This window comes from Carcharodon carcharias, chromosome 5 (genome assembly GCF_017639515.1).
Source record: "Carcharodon carcharias isolate sCarCar2 chromosome 5, sCarCar2.pri, whole genome shotgun sequence".
NCBI classification, from domain to species: Eukaryota; Metazoa; Chordata; class Chondrichthyes; order Lamniformes; family Lamnidae; genus Carcharodon; species Carcharodon carcharias.
The window spans coordinates 185,019,485-185,042,436 of NC_054471.1; the positions used below are offsets into that span (position 1 = coordinate 185,019,485).

Genomic DNA, 22,952 nt, shown 5'->3' on the forward strand with positions numbered 1-22,952 from the left:
CACTCACCCTCCCCGCCCCTCACACACACACTCACCCTCCCCGCCCCTCACACACACACTCACCCTCCCCGCCCCTCACACACACACTCACCCTCCCCGCCCCTCACACACACACACACCCCCTCCCCGCCCCTCACACACGTGCACCCTCCCCGCCCCTCACACACGTGCACCCTCCCCGCCCCTCACACACGTGCACCCTCCCCGCCCCTCACACACGTGCACCCTCCCCGCCCCTCACACACGTGCACCCTCCCCGCCCCCCACACACGTGCACCCTCCCCGCCCCTCACACACGTGCACCCTCCCCGCCCCTCACACACGTGCACCCTCCCCGCCCCTCACACACGTGCACCCTCCCCGCCCCTCACACACGTGCACCCTCCCCGCCCCTCACACACGTGCACCCTCCCCGCCCCTCACACACGTGCACCCTCCCCGCCCCTCACACACGTGCACCCTCCCCGCCCCTCACACACGTGCACCCTCCCCGCCCCTCACACACGTGCACCCTCCCCGCCCCTCACACACGTGCACCCTCCCCGCCCCTCACACACACACACACACACACACACACCCTCCCCGCCCCACACACACACACACACACACACACCCTCCCCGCCCCTCACACACGTGCACCCTCCCCGCCCCTCACACACGTGCACCCTCCCCGCCCCTCACACACGTGCACCCTCCCCGCCACTCACTCACGTGCACCCTCCCCGCCCCTCACTCACGTGCACCCTCCCCGCCCCTCACACACACGCACCCTCCCCGCCCCTCACACACACGCTCTCCCTCACTCTCCCCACCCCTCACACATGCTCTCCCTCACTCCCCACCCCTCACACACACACTCTCTCCCTCACCCTCCCCGCCCCTCACACACACACTCACCCTCCCCGCCCCTCACACACACACTCAACCTCCCCGCCCCTCACACACACACTCAACCTCCCCGCCCCTCACACACACACTCAACCTCCCCGCCCCTCACACACACACTCAACCTCCCCGCCCCTCACACACACACTCAACCTCCCCGCCCCTCACACACACACACTCACCCTCATCCTCCCAGCCCCTCTCACACACCCTCCTTCGCTTGCGCTGCCCGCCCCACACACACACACTCTCCCCACCCCTCACACTCTCCCTCACCCTCCCCACCCTCCCCACCCTCACACACACCCTCAGCCTCCCCGCCCCTCACACACACCCTCTCCGCGCCCCTCACACACACCCTCTCCCCGCCCCTCACACACACCCTCTCCCCGCCCCTCACACACACCCTCTCCCCGCCCCTCACACACACCCTCTCTCCGCCCCTGACACACACCCTCTCTCCGCCCCTCACACACACCCTCTCCCTCACCCTCCCCACCCTCACACGCGCACCCTCCCCGCCCCTCAAACACACACACCCTCTCCCCGCCCCTCACACACACCCTCTCCCCGCCCCTCACACACACACTCACTCACCCTCCCCGCCCCTCACACACACACTCACTCACCCTCCCCGCCCCTCACACACACACTCACTCACCCTCCCCGCCCCTCACACACACACTCACTCACCCTCCCCGCCCCTCACACACACACTCACTCACCCTCCCCGCCCCTCACACACACACTCACTCACCCTCCCCGCCCCTCACACACACACTCACTCACCCTCCCCGCCCCTCACACACACACTCACTCACCCTCCCCGCCCCTCACACACACACTCACTCACCCTCCCCGCCCCTCACACACACACTCACTCACCCTCCCCGCCCCTCACACACACACTCACTCACCCTCCCCGCCCCTCACACACACACTCACTCACCCTCCCCGCCCCTCACACACACACTCACTCACCCTCCCCGCCCCTCACACACACACTCACTCACCCTCCCCGCCCCTCACACACACACTCACTCACCCTCCCCGCCCCTCACACACACACTCACTCACCCTCCCCGCCCCTCACACACACACTCACTCACCCTCCCCGCCCCTCACACACACTCACTCACCCTCCCCGCCCCTCACACACACTCACTCACCCTCCCCTCCCCTCACACACACACGCACTCACCCTCCCCGCCCCTCACACACACACTCACCCTCCCCGCCCCTCACACACACACTCACCCTCCCCGCCCCTCACACACACACTCACCCTCCCCGCCCCTCACACACACTCACCCTCCCCGCCCCTCACACACACACTCACCCTCCCCGCCCCTCACACACTCACTCACCCTCCCCGCCCCTCACACACACACACTCACCCTCCCCGCCCCTCACACACACACTCACCCTCCCCGCCCCTCACACACACACTCACCCTCCCCGCCCCTCACACACACACATACACCCTCCCCGCCCCTCACACACACACATACACCCTCCCCGCCCCTCACACACACACACACCCTCCCCGCCCCTCACACACACACACACCCTCCCCGCCCCTCACACACACACACACCCTCCCCGCCCCTCACACACACACTCACCCTCCCCGCCCCTCACACACACACTCACCCTCCCCGCCCCTCACACACACACTCACCCTCCCCGCCCCTCACACACACACTCACCCTCCCCGCCCCTCACACACACACTCACCCTCCCCGCCCCTCACACACACACTCACCCTCCCCGCCCCTCACACACACACTCACCCTCCCCGCCCCTCACACACACACTCACCCTCCCCGCCCCTCACACACACACTCACCCTCCCCGCCCCTCACACACACACTCACCCTCCCCGCCCCTCACACACACACACACACACTCACCCTCACCCTCCCCGCCCCTCACACACACACACACACACTCACCCTCCCCGCCCCTCACACACACACACACACACACCCTCCCCGCCCCTCACACACACACACACACACACACACTCACCCTCCCCGCCCCTCACACACACACACACACTCACCCTCCCCGCCCCTCACACACACACACACACACACACTCACCCTCCCCGCCCCTCACACACACACACACACACACACTCACCCTCCCCGCCCCTCACACACACACACACACACTCACCCTCCCCGCCCCTCACACACACACACACACTCACCCTCCCCGCCCCTCACACACACACACACACACTCACCCTCCCCGCCCCTCACACACACACACTCACCCTCCCCGCCCCTCACACACACACACTCACCCTCCCCGCCCCTCACACACACACACTCACCCTCCCCGCCCCTCACACACACACTCACCCTCCCCGCCCCTCACACACACACACTCACCCTCCCCGCCCCTCACACACACACACTCACCCTCCCCGCCCCTCACACACACACACTCACCCTCCCCGCCCCTCACACACACACACTCACCCTCCCCGCCCCTCACACACACACACTCACCCTCCCCGCCCCTCACACACACACACTCACCCTCCCCGCCCCTCACACACACACACTCACCCTCCCCGCCCCTCACACACACACACTCACCCTCCCCGCCCCTCACACACACACACTCACCCTCCCCGCCCCTCACACACACACACTCACCCTCCCCGCCCCTCACACACACACACTCACCCTCCCCGCCCCTCACACACACACACTCACCCTCCCCGCCCCTCACACACACACACTCACCCTCCCCGCCCCTCACACACACACACTCACCCTCCCCGCCCCTCACACACACACACTCACCCTCCCCGCCCCTCACACACACACACTCACCCTCCCCGCCCCTCACACACACACTCACCCTCCCCGCCCCTCACACACACACTCACCCTCCCCACCCCTCACACACACACTCACCCTCCCCGCCCCTCACACACACACTCACCCTCCCCGCCCCTCACACACACACTCACCCTCCCCGCCCCTCACACACACACTCACCCTCCCCGCCCCTCACACACACACGCACACACACCCTCCCCGCCCCTCACACACACACGCACACACACCCTCCCCGCCCCTCACACACGTGCACCCTCCCCGCCCCTCACACACGTGCACCCTCCCCGCCCCTCACACACGTGCACCCTCCCCGCCCCTCACACACACGCTCTCCCTCACTCTCCCCACCCCTCACACACACACTCTCTCCCTCACCCTCCCCGCCCCTCACACACACACTCTCTCCCTCACCCTCCCCGCCCCTCACACACACACTCTCCCTCACCCTCCCCTCACACACGCACTCTCCCTCACCCTCCCCGCCCCTCACACACGCACTCTCCCTCACCCTCCCCGCCCCTCACACACGCACTCTCCCTCACCCTCCCCGCCCCTCACACACGCACTCTCCCTCACCCTCCCCGCCCCTCACACTCGCACTCTCCCTCACCCACCCCCCCCCTCACACACGCACTCTCCCTCACCCTCCCCGCCCCTCACACACGCACTCTCCCTCACCCTCCCCGCCCCTCACACACGCACTCTCCCTCACCCTCCCCGCCCCTCACACACGCACTCTCCCTCACCCTCCCCGCCCCTCACACACGCACTCACCCTCACCCTCCCCGCCCCTCACACACACACTCACCCTCACCCTCCCCGCCCCTCACACACACACTCACTCACCCTCCCCGCCCCTCACACACACACACACACTCACCCTCCCCGCCCCTCACACACACACACACACTCACCCTCCCCGCCCCTCACACACACACACACACTCACCCTCCCCGCCCCTCACACACACACTCACCCTCCCCACCCCTCACACACACACTCACCCTCACCCTCACCCTCCCCGCCCCTCACACACACACACACACTCACCCTCCCCGCCCCTCACACACACACACACTCACCCTCCCCGCCCCTCACACACACACTCACCCTCCCCACCCCTCACACACACACTCACCCTCACCCTCCCCGCCCCTCACACACACACACACACTCACCCTCCCCGCCCCTCACACACACACGCACACACACCCTCCCCGCCCCTCACACACACACGCACACACCCTCCCCGCCCCTCACACACGTGCACCCTCCCCGCCCCTCACACACGTGCACCCTCCCCGCCCCTCACACACGTGCACCCTCCCCGCCCCTCACACACGTGCACCCTCCCCGCCCCTCACACACACGCTCTCCCTCACTCTCCCCACCCCTCACACATGCTCTCCCTCACTCTCCCCACCCCTCACACACACACTCTCTCCCTCACCCTCCCCGCCCCTCACACACACACTCTCTCCCTCACCCTCCCCGCCCCTCACACACGCACTCTCCCTCACCCTCCCCGCCCCTCACACACGCACTCTCCCTCACCCTCCCCGCCCCTCACACACCACTCTCCCTCACCCTCCCCGCCCCTCACACACGCACTCTCCCTCACCCTCCCCGCCCCTCACACACGCACTCTCCCTCACCCTCCCCGCCCCTCACACACGCACTCTCCCTCACCCTCCCCGCCCCTCACACACGCACTCTCCCTCACCCTCCCCGCCCCTCACACACGCACTCTCCCTCACCCTCCCCGCCCCTCACACACGCACTCTCCCTCACCCTCCCCGCCCCTCACACACGCACTCTCCCTCACCCTCCCCGCCCCTCACACACGCACTCTCCCTCACCCTCCCCGCCCCTCACACACGCACTCTCCCTCACCCTCCCCGCCCCTCACACACGCACTCTCCCTCACCCTCCCCGCCCCTCACACACGCACTCACCCTCACCCTCCCCGCCCCTCACACACGCACTCTCCCTCACCCTCCCCGCCCCTCACACACGCACTCTCCCTCACCCTCCCCGCCCCTCACACACGCACTCACCCTCACCCTCCCCGCCCCTCACACACGCACTCACCCTCACCCTCCCCGCCCCTCACACACGCACTCACTCACCCTCCCCGCCCCTCACACACACACACACACTCACCCTCCCCGCCCCTCACACACACACACACACTCACCCTCCCCGCCCCTCACACACACACTCTCCCTCACCCTCCCCGCCCCTCACACACACACTCTCCCTCACCCTCCCAGCCCCTCACACACACACTCTCCCTCACCCTCCCCGCCCCTCACACACACACTCTCCCTCACCCTCCCCGCCCCTCACACACACACTCTCCCTCACCCTCCCCGCCCCTCACACACACACTCTCCCTCACCCTCCCCGCCCCTCACACACACTCTCCCTCACCCTCCCCGCCCCTCACACACACACTCTCCCTCACCCTCCCCGCCCCTCACACACACACTCACCCTCCCCGCCCCTCACACACACACTCACCCTCCCCGCCCCTCACACACACACTCACCCTCCCCGCCCCTCACACACACACTCACCCTCCCCGCCCCTCACACACACACACTCACCCTCCCCGCCCCTCACACACACACTCACCCTCCCCGCCCCTCACACACACACACTCACCCTCCCCGCCCCTCACACACACACACTCACCCTCCCCGCCCCTCACACACACACACTCACCCTCCCCGCCCCTCACACACACACACTCACCCTCCCCGCCCCTCACACACACACACTCACCCTCCCCGCCCCTCACACACACACACTCACCCTCCCCGCCCCTCACACACACACACTCACCCTCCCCGCCCCTCACACACACACACACACCCTCCCCGCCCCTCACACACACACTCACCCTCACCCTCCCCGCCCCTCACACACACACTCACCCTCACCCTCCCCGCCCCTCACACACACACTCACCCTCACCCTCCCCGCCCCTCACACACACACTCACCCTCCCCCTCCCCGCCCCTCACACACACACTCACCCTCCCCCTCCCCGCCCCTCACACACACACTCACCCTCCCCGCCCCTCACACACACACACTCACCCTCCCCGCCCCTCACACACACACACTCACCCTCCCCGCCCCTCACACACACACACACATACACCCTCCCCGCCCCTCACACACACATACACCCTCCCCGCCCCTCACACACACACACACCCTCCCCGCCCCTCACACACACACACACCCTCCCCGCCCCTCACACACACACACACCCTCCCCGCCCCTCACACACACACACACCCTCCCCGCCCCTCACACACACACACACCCTCCCCGCCCCTCACACACACACACACCCTCCCCGCCCCTCACACACACACACACCCTCCCCGCCCCTCACACACACACTCACCCTCCCCGCCCCTCACACACACACTCACCCTCCCCGCCCCTCACACACACACACACTCACCCTCCCCGCCCCTCACACACACACACACTCACCCTCCCCGCCCCTCACACACACACACACTAACCCTCCCCGCCCCTCACACACACACACTCACCCTCCCCGCCCCTCACACACACACACACTCACCCTCCCCGCCCCTCACACACACACACACTCACCCTCCCCGCCCCTCACACACACACACACACCCTCCCCGCCCCTCACACACACACACACACTCACCCTGCCCGCCCCTCACACACACACACACACACACACACTCACCCTCCCCGCCCCTCACACACACACACACACACCCTCCCCGCCCCTCACACACACACACACACACTCACCCTCCCCGCCCCTCACACACACACACACACACTCACCCTCCCCGCCCCTCACACACACACACACACACTCACCCTCCCCGCCCCTCACACACACACACACACACACACTCACCCTCCCCGCCCCTCACACACACACACACACACACTCACCCTCCCCGCCCCTCACACACACACACACACACTCACCCTCCCCGCCCCTCACACACACACACACACACTCACCCTCCCCGCCCCTCACACACACACACACACACTCACCCTCACCCTCCCCGCCCCTCACACACACACACACACACTCACCCTCCCCGCCCCTCACACACACACACACACACCCTCCCCGCCCCTCACACACACACACACACACACTCACCCTCCCCGCCCCTCACACACACACACACACACACTCACCCTCCCCGCCCCTCACACACACACACACACTCACCCTCCCCGCCCCTCTCACACACACACACACACACACACACACTCACCCTCCCCGCCCCTCACACACACACACACACACTCACCCTCCCCGCCCCTCACACACACACACACACACTCACCCTCCCCGCCCCTCACACACACACACACACTCACCCTCCCCGCCCCTCACACACACACACACTCACCCTCCCCGCCCCTCACACACACACACTCACCCTCCCCGCCCCTCACACACACACACTCACCCTCCCCGCCCCTCACACACACAGACTCACCCTCCCCGCCCCTCACACACACACACTCACCCTCCCCGCCCCTCACACACACACACTCACCCTCCCCGCCCCTCACACACACACACTCACCCTCCCCGCCCCTCACACACACACACTCACCCTCCCCGCCCCTCACACACACACACTCACCCTCCCCGCCCCTCACACACACACACTCACCCTCCCCGCCCCTCACACACACACACTCACCCTCCCCGCCCCTCACACACACACACTCACCCTCCCCGCCCCTCACACACACACACTCACCCTCCCCGCCCCTCACACACACACACTCACCCTCCCCGCCCCTCACACACACACACACCCTCCCCGCCCCTCACACACACACACTCACCCTCCCCGCCCCTCACACACACACACTCACCCTCCCCGCCCCTCACACACACACACTCACCCTCCCCGCCCCTCACACATACACACTCACCCTCCCCGCCCCTCACACACACACACTCACCCTCCCCGCCCCTCACACACACACACTCACCCTCCCCGCCCCTCACACACACACACTCACCCTCCCCGCCCCTCACACACACACACTCACCCTCCCCGCCCCTCACACACACACACACACTCACCCTCCCCGCCCCTCACACACACACACTCACCCTCCCCGCCCCTCACACACACACACTCACCCTCCCCGCCCCTCACACACACACACTCACCCTCCCCGCCCCTCACACACACACACTCACCCTCCCCGCCCCTCACACACACACTCACCCTCCCCGCCCCTCACACACACACTCACCCTCCCCGCCCCTCACACACACACTCACCCTCCCCGCCCCTCACACACACACTCACCCTCCCCGCCCCTCACACACACACTCACCCTCCCCGCCCCTCACACACACACGCACACACACCCTCCCCGCCCCTCACACACACACGCACACACACCCTCCCCGCCCCTCACACACACACGCACACACACCCTCCCCGCCCCTCACACACGTGCACCCTCCCCGCCCCTCACACACGTGCACCCTCCCCGCCCCTCACACACGTGCACCCTCCCCGCCCCTCACACACACGCTCTCCCTCACTCTCCCCACCCCTCACACATGCTCTCCCTCACTCTCCCCACCCCTCACACACACACTCTCTCCCTCACCCTCCCCGCCCCTCACACACACACTCTCTCCCTCACCCTCCCCGCCCCTCACACACACACTCTCCCTCACCCTCCCCTCACACACGCACTCTCCCTCACCCTCCCCGCCCCTCACACACGCACTCTCCCTCACCCTCCCCGCCCCTCACACACGCACTCTCCCTCACCCTCCCCGCCCCTCACACACGCACTCTCCCTCACCCTCCCCGCCCCTCACACTCGCACTCTCCCTCACCCACCCCGCCCCTCACACACGCACTCTCCCTCACCCTCCCCGCCCCTCACACACGCACTCTCCCTCACCCTCCCCGCCATTCACACACGCACTCTCCCTCACCCTCCCCGCCCCTCACACACGCACTCTCCCTCACCCTCCCCGCCCCTCACACACGCACTCACCCTCACCCTCCCCGCCCCTCACACACACACTCACCCTCACCCTCCCCGCCCCTCACACACACACTCACTCACCCTCCCCGCCCCTCACACACACACACACACTCACCCTCCCCGCCCCTCACACACACACACACACTCACCCTCCCCGCCCCTCACACACACACACACACTCACCCTCCCCGCCCCTCACACACACACTCACCCTCCCCACCCCTCACACACACACTCACCCTCACCCTCACCCTCCCCGCCCCTCACACACACACACACACTCACCCTCCCCGCCCCTCACACACACACACACACTCACCCTCCCCGCCCCTCACACACACACTCACCCTCCCCACCCCTCACACACACACTCACCCTCACCCTCCCCGCCCCTCACACACACACACACACTCACCCTCCCCGCCCCTCACACACACACGCACACACACCCTCCCCGCCCCTCACACACACACGCACACACCCTCCCCGCCCCTCACACACGTGCACCCTCCCCGCCCCTCACACACGTGCACCCTCCCCGCCCCTCACACACGTGCACCCTCCCCGCCCCTCACACACACGCTCTCCCTCACTCTCCCCACCCCTCACACATGCTCTCCCTCACTCTCCCCACCCCTCACACACACACTCTCTCCCTCACCCTCCCCGCCCCTCACACACACACTCTCTCCCTCACCCTCCCCGCCCCTCACACACGCACTCTCCCTCACCCTCCCCGCCCCTCACACACGCACTCTCCCTCACCCTCCCCGCCCCTCACACACGCACTCTCCCTCACCCTCCCCGCCCCTCACACACGCACTCTCCCTCATCCTCCCCGCCCCTCACACACGCACTCTCCCTCACCCTCCCCGCCCCTCACACACGCACTCTCCCTCACCCTCCCCGCCCCTCACACACGCACTCTCCCTCACCCTCCCCGCCCCTCACACACGCACTCTCCCTCACCCTCCCCGCCCCTCACACACGCACTCACCCTCACCCTCCCCGCCCCTCACACACGCACTCTCCCTCACCCTCCCCGCCCCTCACACACGCACTCACCCTCACCCTCCCCGCCCCTCACACACGCACTCACTCACCCTCCCCGCCCCTCACACACACACACACACTCACCCTCCCCGCCCCTCACACACACACACACACTCACCCTCCCCGCCCCTCACACACACACTCTCCCTCACCCTCCCCGCCCCTCACACACACACTCTCCCTCACCCTCCCCGCCCCTCACACACACACTCTCCCTCACCCTCCCCGCCCCTCACACACACACTCTCCCTCACCCTCCCCGCCCCTCACACACACACTCTCCCTCACCCTCCCCGCCCCTCACACACACTCTCCCTCACCCTCCCCGCCCCTCACACACACACTCTCCCTCACCCTCCCCGCCCCTCACACACACACTCTCCCTCACCCTCCCCGCCCCTCACACACACACTCTCCCTCACCCTCCCCGCCCCTCACACACACACTCTCCCTCACCCTCCCCGCCCCTCACACACACACTCTCCCTCACCCTCCCCGCCCCTCACACACACACTCTCCCTCACCCTCCCCGCCCCTCACACACACACTCTCCCTCACCCTCCCCGCCCCTCACACACACACTCTCCCTCACCCTCCCCGCCCCTCACACACACACTCTCCCTCACCCTCCCCGCCCCTCACACACACACTCTCCCTCACCCTCCCCGCCCCTCACACACACACTCTCCCTCACCCTCCCCGCCCCTCACACACACACTCTCCCTCACCCTCCCCGCCCCTCACACACACACTCTCCCTCACCCTCCCTGCCCCTCACACACACACTCTCCCTCACCCTCCCCTCACACACACTCTCTCCCTCACCCTCTCCGCCCCTCATACACACACTCTCCCTGCCCCTCACACACACACTCTCCCTCACCCTCCCCGCCCCTCACACACACACTCTCCCTCACCCTCCCCGCCCCTCACACACACACTCTCCCTCACCCTCCCCGCCCCTCACACACACACTCTCCCTCACCCTCCCCGCCCCTCACACACACTCTCCCTCACCCTCCCCGCCCCTCACACACACACTCTCCCTCACCCTCCCCGCCCCTCACACACACACTCTCCCTCACCCTCCCCGCCCCTCACACACACACTCTCCCTCACCCTCCCCGCCCCTCACACACACACTCTCCCTCACCCTCCCCGCCCCTCACACACACACTCTCCCTCACCCTCCCCGCCCCTCACACACACACTCTCCCTCACCCTCCCCGCCCCTCACACACACACTCTCCCTCACCCTCCCCGCCCCTCACACACACACTCTCCCTCACCCTCCCCGCCCCTCACACACACACTCTCCCTCACCCTCCCCGCCCCTCACACACACACTCTCCCTCACCCTCCCCGCCCCTCACACACACACTCTCCCTCACCCTCCCCGCCCCTCACACACACACTCTCCCTCACCCTCCCCGCCCCTCACACACACACTCTCCCTCACCCTCCCTGCCCCTCACACACACACTCTCCCTCACCCTCCCCTCACACACACTCTCTCCCTCACCCTCTCCGCCCCTCATACACACACTCTCCCTGCCCCTCACACACACACTCTCCCTCACTCTCCCCGCCACTCACACACACACTCTCCCTCACTCTCCCCGCCACTCACACACACACTCTCCCTCACTCTCTCCGCCCCTCATACACACACTCTCCCTGCCCCTCACACACACACTCTCCCTCACCCTCCCCGCCCCTCACACACACACTCTCCCTCACCCTCCCCGCCCCTCACACACACACTCTCCCTCACCCTCCCTGCCCCTCACACACACACTCTCCCTCACCCTCCCCTCACACACACTCTCTCCCTCACCCTCTCCGCCCCTCATACACACACTCTCCCTGCCCCTCACACACACACTCTCCCTCACTCTCCCCGCCACTCACACACACACTCTCCCTCACTCTCCCCGCCACTCACACACACACTCTCCCTCACTCTCTCCGCCCCTCATACACACACTCTCCCCGCCACTCACACACACACTCTCCCTCACTCTCCCCGCCACTCACACACACACTCTCCCTCACTCTCCCTGCCCCTCACACACACACTCTCCCTCACTCTCCCTGCCCCTCACACACACACTCTCCCTCACTCTCCCTGCCCCTCACACACACACTCTCCCTCACTCTCCCTGCCCCTCACACACACACTCTCCCTCACTCTCCCTGCCCCTCACACACACACTCTCCCTCACTCTCCCTGCCCCTCACACACACACTCTCCCTCACTCTCCCTGCCCCTCACACACACACTCTCCCTCACTCTCCCTGCCCCTCACACACACACTCTCCCTCACTCTCCCTGCCCCTCACACACACACTCTCCCTCACTCTCCCTGCCCCTCACACACACACTCTCCCTCACTCTCCCTGCCCCTCACACACACACTCTCCCTCACTCTCCCTGCCCCTCACACACACACTCTCCCTCACTCTCCCTGCCCCTCACACACACACTCTCCCTCACTCTCCCTGCCCCTCACACACACACTCTCCCTCACTCTCCCTGCCCCTCACACACACACTCTCCCTCACTCTCCCTGCCCCTCACACACACACTCTCCCTCACTCTCCCTGCCCCTCACACACACACTCTCCCTCACTCTCCCTGCCCCTCACACACACACTCTCCCTCACTCTCCCTGCCCCTCACACACACACAATCTCCCTCACTCTCCCTGCCCCTCACACACACACACTCTCCCTCACTCTCCCTGCCCCTCACACACACACAATCTCCCTCACTCTCCCTGCCCCTCACACACACACAATCTCCCTCACTCTCCCTGCCCCTCACACACACACTCTCCCTCACTCTCCCTGCCCCTCACACACACACTCTCCCTCACTCTCCCTGCCCCTCACACACACACTCTCCCTCACTCTCCCTGCCCCTCACACACACACTCTCCCTCACTCTCCCTGCCCCTCACACACACTCTCCCTCACTCTCCCTGCCCCTCACACACACTCTCCCTCACTCTCCCTGCCCCTCACACACACTCTCCCTCACTCTCCCTGCCCCTCACACACACTCTCCCTCACTCTATCTGCCCCTCACGCACACTCTCCCTCACTCTATCTGCCCCTCACGCACACTCTCCCTCACTCTATCTGCCCCTCACACACACTCTCCCTCACTCTTTCTGCCCCTCACACACACTCTCCCTCACTCTATCTGCCCCTCACACACACTCTCCCTGCCCCTCACACACATGCTCTCCTTCACTCTCCCCACCCTCCAGATCATAAAGTTTGCTCCATCTTGTTTCCCTTATTTTGCTCGCTTAGTTTTGCCTTTTTCTGCATCCCTTCATGTTACATTTGGATTGATGCTATGCAGCTATTCACACCTCATCCGGATACATCCTGTGCACAAACAAAAATAGCTGGAAAAACTCAGCGGGTCTGACAGCATCTGTGGAGGGGGACACAGTCAACGCATCGAATCCGTATGACTCTTCAACAGAACTTTTGTTGCTTTTATCTTAGCGGATACAGCTTTTGTTTATTTCCTATTCCCATTACCACTCCCTTTGTCTTTTATCACTTAATCTCTCCTACTCTCCATCCTCATATCACCTCCCCTTTCCACTGGCTCAAACCCATCTATCTATTTCTATCTTTTCTGCAGTTCCGGTGAAAAGTCCTGGGACCTGAAGGCGATCTCCGTTTCTCATCACCGATGCTGCCTGGCCCGCTGCTGAGTTAGTTGCGGCATTTTCTGTTATTATTTGATATTAAAATGCTGCCCCGCGGATCAAAGGATTAAACTTAAATATTTGCTCCAATGGGTCTGGTCGTAGTGAAACTAACCAACGGTTGTCCAAATTAGAACGTATCCGTCCCCAGGAAGGGGAAAATAAAAACACCTCCTTGCAAAGCTGTGGATCCGCCATATTCATCAGGGTTGAACGAGGCAGAAGCAAATAAAGGGGGTGTTTAGCAACGAGTTACCTTGGGCTCCTTCGGTAACCGTTAGGGTGCCCCTCTTCTACCTGCCCTGCACCGGGAAACCACAGTTTTAATGAAGTACTTGCTGCCCTGCCCAGCAACTTAACCTCAGTTCACAGCAAAAGCGATCACCAATGCCGACAGCTGTAAATGTAACAGCTGCAAACGTAACAGTTGTGGGATACTTTTTGACAGTGTCTCTGTGTCGTCTTACCACAAGTTAGACACCTACCTGTTCCAAGCCCTCTGCAGGATTCCGGCCTCAGCACCAAACCCGTCCCCCACTCCCAACAATAGTGGCGGGGGGGTGGTGGAATCGGCAACACTGCGAGTCACATCTGCAGCCAATCGGAGCACAGAGTCAGGCAGCGTCACAGGATGGAAGGCGGGTCGCGTCGACGGGATGAACCAATAACCATAGATTAAAAACGAAAAACTGCGGATGCTGCAAATCCAAAACAAAACCAGAATTACCTGGAAAAACTCAGCAGGTTTGGCAGCATCGGCGGAGAAGAAAATAGTTGACGTTTCGAGTCCTCATGACCCTTCAGCAGGACTAGGTGAATCCAAGGAAGGGGTGAAATATAAGCTGGTTTGAGGGAGGGAGGGGAGAAGTGGAGGGGGGGGTGGGGGCGGTGGTGTGGTTGTAGGTACAAGCAAGCAGTGATTGGAGCTGATCATCAAAAGATGTCACAGACAAAAGAACACAGAAGTTGGTGATATTATCTAAACGAATGTGCTAATTAAGAATGGATGGTAGGACACTCAGGCACTCAAGGTATAGCTCTATTGGGGGTGGGGGGCATAAAAAATTTAAAAATAATGGAAATAGGTGGGAAAAGAAAAATCTATATAAATTATTGGAAAAAAACAAAAGGAAGGGGGAAGAAACAGAGAGGGGGTGGGGATGGAGGAGGGAGTTCAAGACCTAAAGTTGTTGAATACAATATTCAGTCCGGAAGGCTGTAAAGTGCCTAGTCAGAAAATGAGGTGCTGTTCCTCCAGTCATCCATTCTTAATTAGCACATTCGTTTAGATAATATCACCAACTTGAACACCTCTGTGTTCTTTTCTTTTGTCTGTGACATCTTTTGATTATCTGCTCCTATCACTGCTTGCTTGTCCCTACAACCACACCCCCTTCCACTTCTCTCCCCCCACCCAACCCCCCACCACCCACCCCACCCACCCCCCCTCCCCAACTTTAAACCAGGTTATATTTCACCCCTCTCCTTGGATTCACCTAGTTCTGTTGAAGGGTCATGAGGACTCGAAACGTCAACTCTTCTTCTCCACAGAGGTGCTGAAGTTGGTGATATTATCTAAACGAATGTGCTAATTAAGAATGGATGGTAGGGCACTCAAGGTACAGCTCTAGTGGGGGTGGGGTGGAAAGGCTAGCAGGGCATAAAAGATTTAAAATTAATGGAAATAGGTGGGGAAAAAAATCTATATAAATTATTGGAAAAAAGAAAAGGAAGGGGGAAGAAACAGAAAGGGGGTGGGGGTGGGGGTGGGGGTGGAGGAGGGAGCTCAAGACTTAAAGGTGTTGAATTCAATATTCAGTCCAATAATCGCCTCTCTACATGTTTATAAGGCAATGAAACAGTCCAAGGGGCCTCACAGCAGCCGAATGAAACGGAAGGTCACGGAGACATGGCTAAGCGCTTGGTCAAACTCATGGAACGGTTGCAGCACAGGAGGCCATTCGGCCCATCGCATCTAAGCTGCCAGCGTTTATTCATCACCATAAGCCTCCTCCCATCCACATATCCATCTATTCCTTTCTCCTCTATGCACTTTTGTAATTTCCTCTTAAAAGCACATATGCCGTTCACCTCAAATGCTGCATAACAAGGATGGTGCTGTTGTCTGGTGTACTGAATTCTACCTCACAGAGGCTGAGCGCCAACTCTCAGGCACTTCCTACCTCCCCTGGACCATGACCGCACCACCGAACAACAAGCCATTGTTTTCAGGACTTCATCCCCTCTGGAAACATTCCCTCCACAGCTTCCAACCTCAAAGTCTCCCAATCCCAGACAGCCCGCTTTTACCTCCTTCCACAACCAGGACTGTCCCAGCAGACTAATTGTGTCAGCCTGTTACTGCCCCACAGAACTCATTTCTCCCTATCTTGAATCCACTCTCTCCCCTTGTCCAGTCTCTTCATGCCTACATCTGTGATTCCTCTGATGCCCTATGTCATATCAACAATTTCCAGTTCCCTGGCCCTAACCACCTCCTCTTCACCATGGACATCCAATCCCTCTACAGCTCCACTCCCCACCAGGATGGTCTGAGGGCCCTCCACTTCTTCCTCGAACAGAGGTCCGAACAATCTCCATCCACCACCAACTAGCTTATATTTCACCTCTCTTCTATTTTTACTTAGTTCTGTTGAAGGGTCATTCAGACAAGAAACGTTAACTGTGCTCTTCTCCGTAGATGCTGCCAGACCTGCTGAGTTTTTCCGGTTATTTTTGTTTTTGTTTTGGATTTCCAACATCCGCAGTCTTTTGCTTTTATTTTTGCTTTTACCACTCCCATCCATTTGGCTGAACTTGTTCTCTCGCTGAACAATTTCTCCTTAAACTTATCTCACTTCCTCCAAATAAAAGGTGTGGCTATGGGCACCTGCATTGGCCCCAGTTATGGGGTGGTTGTGCTGTGTGTGACCTTCGCATCATATAGCTTGCCATAAAAGGATTTTCCAAACCTTAGTATGCCAGGGTGCAGGGAGGCAGTGGCGTAGTGGTATTGTCACTGGGCTGGTAATCCAGAGACCCAGGGTAATGGGGACCTGGGTTTGAAACTGCAGATGATGGAATTTGAATGTGGAATTAAAAGTCTAATGAAGACCATGAAATCATTACCGATTGTTGTAAACCAGATGGGTTTTTACGAGTGTCCTTTAAGGAGCTGTCCTCACATGGCCTGGCTTACATGTGACTCCAGATCCACAGTAATGTTGACTCTTAAATGCCCTCTAAAATGGCCAAACTGCTAAAAAGTCAACCGGATGGACCACTCGGCATTGACCTAGGCACCAGAAACTACAACAGCAAGCTCAGCCCTGTCACCCCTGCAAAGTAATCTTTACTAATGTCTGGGGGCTAGTGGCGAAATTGGGAGCGATGTCTCACCGACTGGTCAAGCAACAGCTTGACAAAGTCATACTCACGGAAACATAACTTACAGATCATGTCCCAGACTCCACCATCACCATCCCTGAGTTTCTCCTGTCCCACTGGCAGGACAGCCCCAGCAGAGGTGGCGGCACAGTGGTATACAGTTGGGAGGGAGTTGCCCTGGGAGTCCTTAACACCAACTCCGGCCTCCATGAAGTCTCATGGCATCAGGTCAACATGTGCAAGGAAAGCTGATTACCACGTACTGTCATCGCAACCCCCCCTCCCCACCGCCCACCACCTCCCCTTCAGCTGATGAATCAATGCTCCTCTAAGTTGAACACCACTTGGAGGAAGCACTGAAGGTGGCAAGGGCACAGAATGTACTCTGGTTGGGGGACTTCAAATGTCCATCACCAAGAGTGGCTCAGTAGCACCATTGCTGACTGAGCTGGTTGAGTCCTAAAGGAATAGCTTCTAGACTGGGTCCGCAGCAGGTGGTGAGGGAACCAACTAGAGGGAAAAACATACTTGACCTCATCCTCACCTTTCTGCCTGCCACAGATGCATGTGTCCATGGCAGCATTGGTAGGAGTGACCATTGCACAGTTCTTATGGAGACAGAGTCCCGTCTTCACAATGAGGATATCCTCCATCGTGTTGTGTGGCACTACCACCATGCTAAATGGGATAGATTTCAAACAGATCTAGCAGCTCAAGATTGGACATCCATGTGGCACAATGGGCCATCAGCAGCAGCAGAATTATACTCAACTAATTTTTATAAAGAACAAAATACCTGTGTTGTGTTATGGGTGTTTGTGGATTTTTTTAACATAGGTAGGAAGTCCTCAGAAGAAAATTAAGTAAGAACCCCTGCCTTAGAGAGTGGTTTAAAAGCAGGATATGCATGTGGTGAGACACTGGGCATGAGTGGTCTGCAGCTGGGGCACTGGACAAGAGTAGAACTGGAGTTGGCTTGCCAAAGGGTGAGGTTGCACACAAGCTCTGCTGCAGAGAACTCAAATAAGGAATTCAGTTAGTTGCCTGTAGATAAAGACTGGTGGGTATGCAAAGTGAAATACTTGGTGCATTTGCTGGCCTGCCAGGAAGCCTATGGTCACTGTCAAGGATCTTGGAAGAGTCCTGCACAACTTGGTACAAGCCTTTGCCAAGTGCTTAGACTCATTCTTTCCAACTCCATGAGAACGTTTATGGACCCATGCATGATGTACCATCTATGTCTCAGCTTCCATTGCAACATAAGCAGAAGCCACCTTAGGTATAGACGTTGCAATGGAACCTCAGAGTAAAGTCATGCGAGGTCAGCCTGCAACCTTGCAAACTCAGACTGCTCTCATGCAAGCTTAGCTTGCTGCCACATAGATTCAGACTGCTGCCATTAAGGCTGCAGATATCAGTGTTCAAAGGAACTTGCAGGATCTCACAGCAGTCCAGCAACTTATTCTCCAGCAGATTACTAGAACTGCTGAGACACCGACTTGAAGAAGCGTCACTGGTTCCATGGAGCGCAAACCTGTTGTGCTCTCTCAAGATGGCAACATTCATCCTCTCACCACTGCCACTCTGTCAGTGCCCTCGCTGTTGCCCGTCAACCAGCCCAGAATGCTTCCACATGTGTCGAGGTGGAGAAATCCACAGCAAGGTCTTCTGAACCAAAGATGCTCGAGGGTGTTTTCCAATGCCATTTGCAGTCTCCTCCACTGATAGTCTGCAGATATCCGTGCCTCAGCCTCTGGGGTTGCACTGCTTAGGAGCATTAAGACAGGCAAAGGCACATGGAAAACGGACCCTAAAGGAATGCACGGGGGTGATCAGCCGACTTCTGTTTGGAACTTTGAATGGTTTGATTTACAAATGTCTGTTTGGGGTACTTTTTCTTTAAACACCTGGCCAAGAGGATTTTGTGATAGTCAATAACAGAGGGAAGGTAGGATTTAATGGGGCACTGATTGGCTGGAAAAGATTAAATTAAATGGGTCTGAAATCTTCCAGTTGCGAGTGGAAGGGCTGCCAGAGTTGCTAAGAAAAATGACACCATCTTTCAAGATGAACTGGGGAGAATCAAAGGCCTACAGACCAAGATTTATAAACAAAAACAGAATTACCTGGAAAAACTCAGCAGGTCTGGCAGCATCAGCGGAGAAGAAAAGAGTTGATGTTTCGAGTCCTCATGACCCTTCGACAGAACTTGAGTTCGAGTCCAAGAAAGAGTTGAAACATAAGCTGGTTTAAGGTGTGTGTTGGGGGGGGGGGGGGTGGATAAGAGAGAGAGAGAGAGAAGTGGAGGGGGTTGGTGTGGTTGTAGGGACAAACAAGCAGTGATAGAAGCAGATCATCAAAAGATGTCACAAACAGCAGAACAAAAGAACACATAGGTGTTAAATTGGTGATATTATCTAAATGAATGTGCTAATTAAGAATGGATGGTAGGGCACTCAAGGTATAGCTCTAGTGGGGTGGGGAGAGCATAAAAGATTTAAAAATATTTAAAAATAATGGAAATAGGTGGGAAAAGAAAAATCTATATAATTTATTGGAAAAAAATAAAAGGAAGGGGGAAACAGAAAGGGGGTGGGGATGGAGGAGGGAGCTCAAGACCTAAAGTTGTTGAATTCAATATTCAGTCCAGAAGGCTGTAAAGTGCCTAGTCGGAAGATGAGGTGTTGTTCCTCCAGTTTGCGTTGGGCTTCACTGGAACAATGCAGCAAGCCAAGGACAGACATGTGGGCAAGAGAGCAGGGTGGAAATATGTTGATTCAGAAGCAACTCCTCATTTCTTGAAAGCAAGACTGGTGCCATATGCTCTGCGAGAGAAGGCTGATGCTGAGTTAAATCATCTAGAGAGGCTGGGTGTCATAAAAGCAGTTCAGTTCTCAGAGTGGGCAGCACCTATAGTCACTGTCCTAAAACCATCCGGATCTGTGGGGACTATAAGCTAGCAGTCAACAAAGCAGCCAAGCTGAACAAGTATCCTATTCCCAAGATTGAAGACCTCCATGCTAATTTGGCAGAAGGGACAACGTATACCAAGCTAGTTATGAGTCACGCATATCAGCAACTGGAACTGGCTGATGCCTCCAGAGAAATATGTGACCATAAACACCCACAAAGGGTTATATCAATACACATGCCTGCCCTTTGGTGTTTCTTTGGCCTGTACTATTTTCCAGAGGATGATGGAGAGCGTGCTACAAGGCTACCTCAAATTGTGGTCTACCTGAAAGATGTACCAATAACGGGATTCATGAAAGCTGAATACTTGGCTAATCTGGAGGAAGTCCGGAAACAATTTTTAGAGGCAGGGGTGCGCTTAAAGAAGTAAAAGTGTACTTTTCAGGCAAGTCAAGTCATTTATTTGGGGCACTGGGTAGATGCCGAAGAGTTACACCCTGCTAAAGAGAAGGTTAAAGCTATCAAGGAGGCAGCTCCACCTAAGAATGTTTCTGAACTTAAATCATTCTTAGGGATGGTAAATTATTCCTTCCCAACTTATCAACAGTCCTAGCCCCTTAACACTCATTGCTAAAGAAAAACCAGTGTTGGGTTTGGAGGTCACCCAAGAAGCCTTCATGAAAGTCAGACAGCTCTTGCACTCTTCAAATTTGTTAGTGCACTACGACCCAACAAAGGAATTGGTGCTAACCTGCAATGAGTCCCCCTATGGAATGGGAGTGGTACTATCGCACAAGATGGACGATGGTTCAGAGAGGCCGATATGCTATGTATCCAGGACACTTACTACAGCCAAAATAGGATATTCATTAATCGAGAAAGAAGGGTTGTCGATTATTTTTGGAGTTAAAAAATTCCACAAAAACGTACATGGGAGACACTTCACCGTAGTATCAGACCACAAACCACTCTTGGGTCTGTTTAGTGAAGAAAAGGCTAACCTTCCTGTGGCTTATGCACAAATTCATAGATAGGCCTTAATTTTATCTGCATATGAATACATTTTTGTGCATAGGCCAGGGATGCATAAGGTCAATGCCAATGCCTTAAGCTGCTTTCCTTTGCAGGAGAGCAATGAAGTTGTCCCAATTCCCCAAGAGATCATATTAGCGATGAATTTCCTGGATTCCTCACCAGTCTGTGCCAGACAGATAAGAAACTGGACGCATTATGATCCAGTCCTGTCTAGAGTGAGAGACCAAGTATTAACTGGATGGTCCCCAGGAACCAGTCCCTGATGAATTGAAGCCATTTTTCAAACAAAGACACAAAATGAGCAGTCAAGGTGGTATCCTGTTATGGGGTGCACAAGTAGTAATTCCTTCACAAGGAAGGGAACCGCTCTTAGTAGAGTTACACAGTGCCCATCCAGGAATCTCAAGAACGAAGACAATCGTACAAAGTTATATCTGGTGGCTGGGAATGGACAGCGATATCGAGAAGGTGGTTAAACATTGTATACAATGTCAACAACTACAGAAGTTGCTGGTGGCAGCGCCATTACACCCAAGGGAGAGACCTCACAGACCCTGGGTGAGATTGCACATAGATTACATCGGTCCTTTTCTTGGAATCACATTTCTACTGATTATAGATGCTCATTCCAAGTGGTTAGGCATTTATGAGCTTGAGTCGCCAACGTCAAGCACTACTATAGAAAAGTTACGCTAAAGATTTTCTATCCATGGATTGCCAGAAGTAATCGTCTCAGATAATGGTACTGTGTTTACTAGCACTGAATTTCAAAGATTTGTCATCTAGATTTTCCAGCCAACTTTTCTAATTCTAAATCTAACTAAATGTTATCGAACATGTGAAGACTGCACCATACCATCTGTCATCTAACGGATTTGCTGAAAGAGCAGTACTGACTTTTAAGATTGGAATGAAAAAATTAACAGGTGACTTGTTGGAAACTAAACTTGCTTGTTTCTTATTTCACTGTAGAACAACCCCCCCACACTACTACAGGTGCAACATCTACAAAGTTACTGATGAGGTG

The 22,952-nt window shown here is 58.6% G+C and overlaps 1 protein-coding gene across 2 annotated transcripts in view; it reads right to left on the reverse strand.

The window, feature by feature from the left end:
- The window catches only part of dusp23b (dual specificity phosphatase 23b), a 45,291-nt gene extending 30,099 nt beyond the window's left edge, over nucleotides 1-15,192 (reverse strand). For both annotated transcript variants that reach the window (XM_041188157.1, XM_041188158.1), the window contains exon 1: nucleotides 15,076-15,192. The gene's annotated coding sequence lies outside the window, so the exon portion shown is untranslated. The remainder of the gene's footprint in view (nucleotides 1-15,075) is intronic.
- Nucleotides 15,193-22,952: the final 7,760 nt, after the last annotated feature.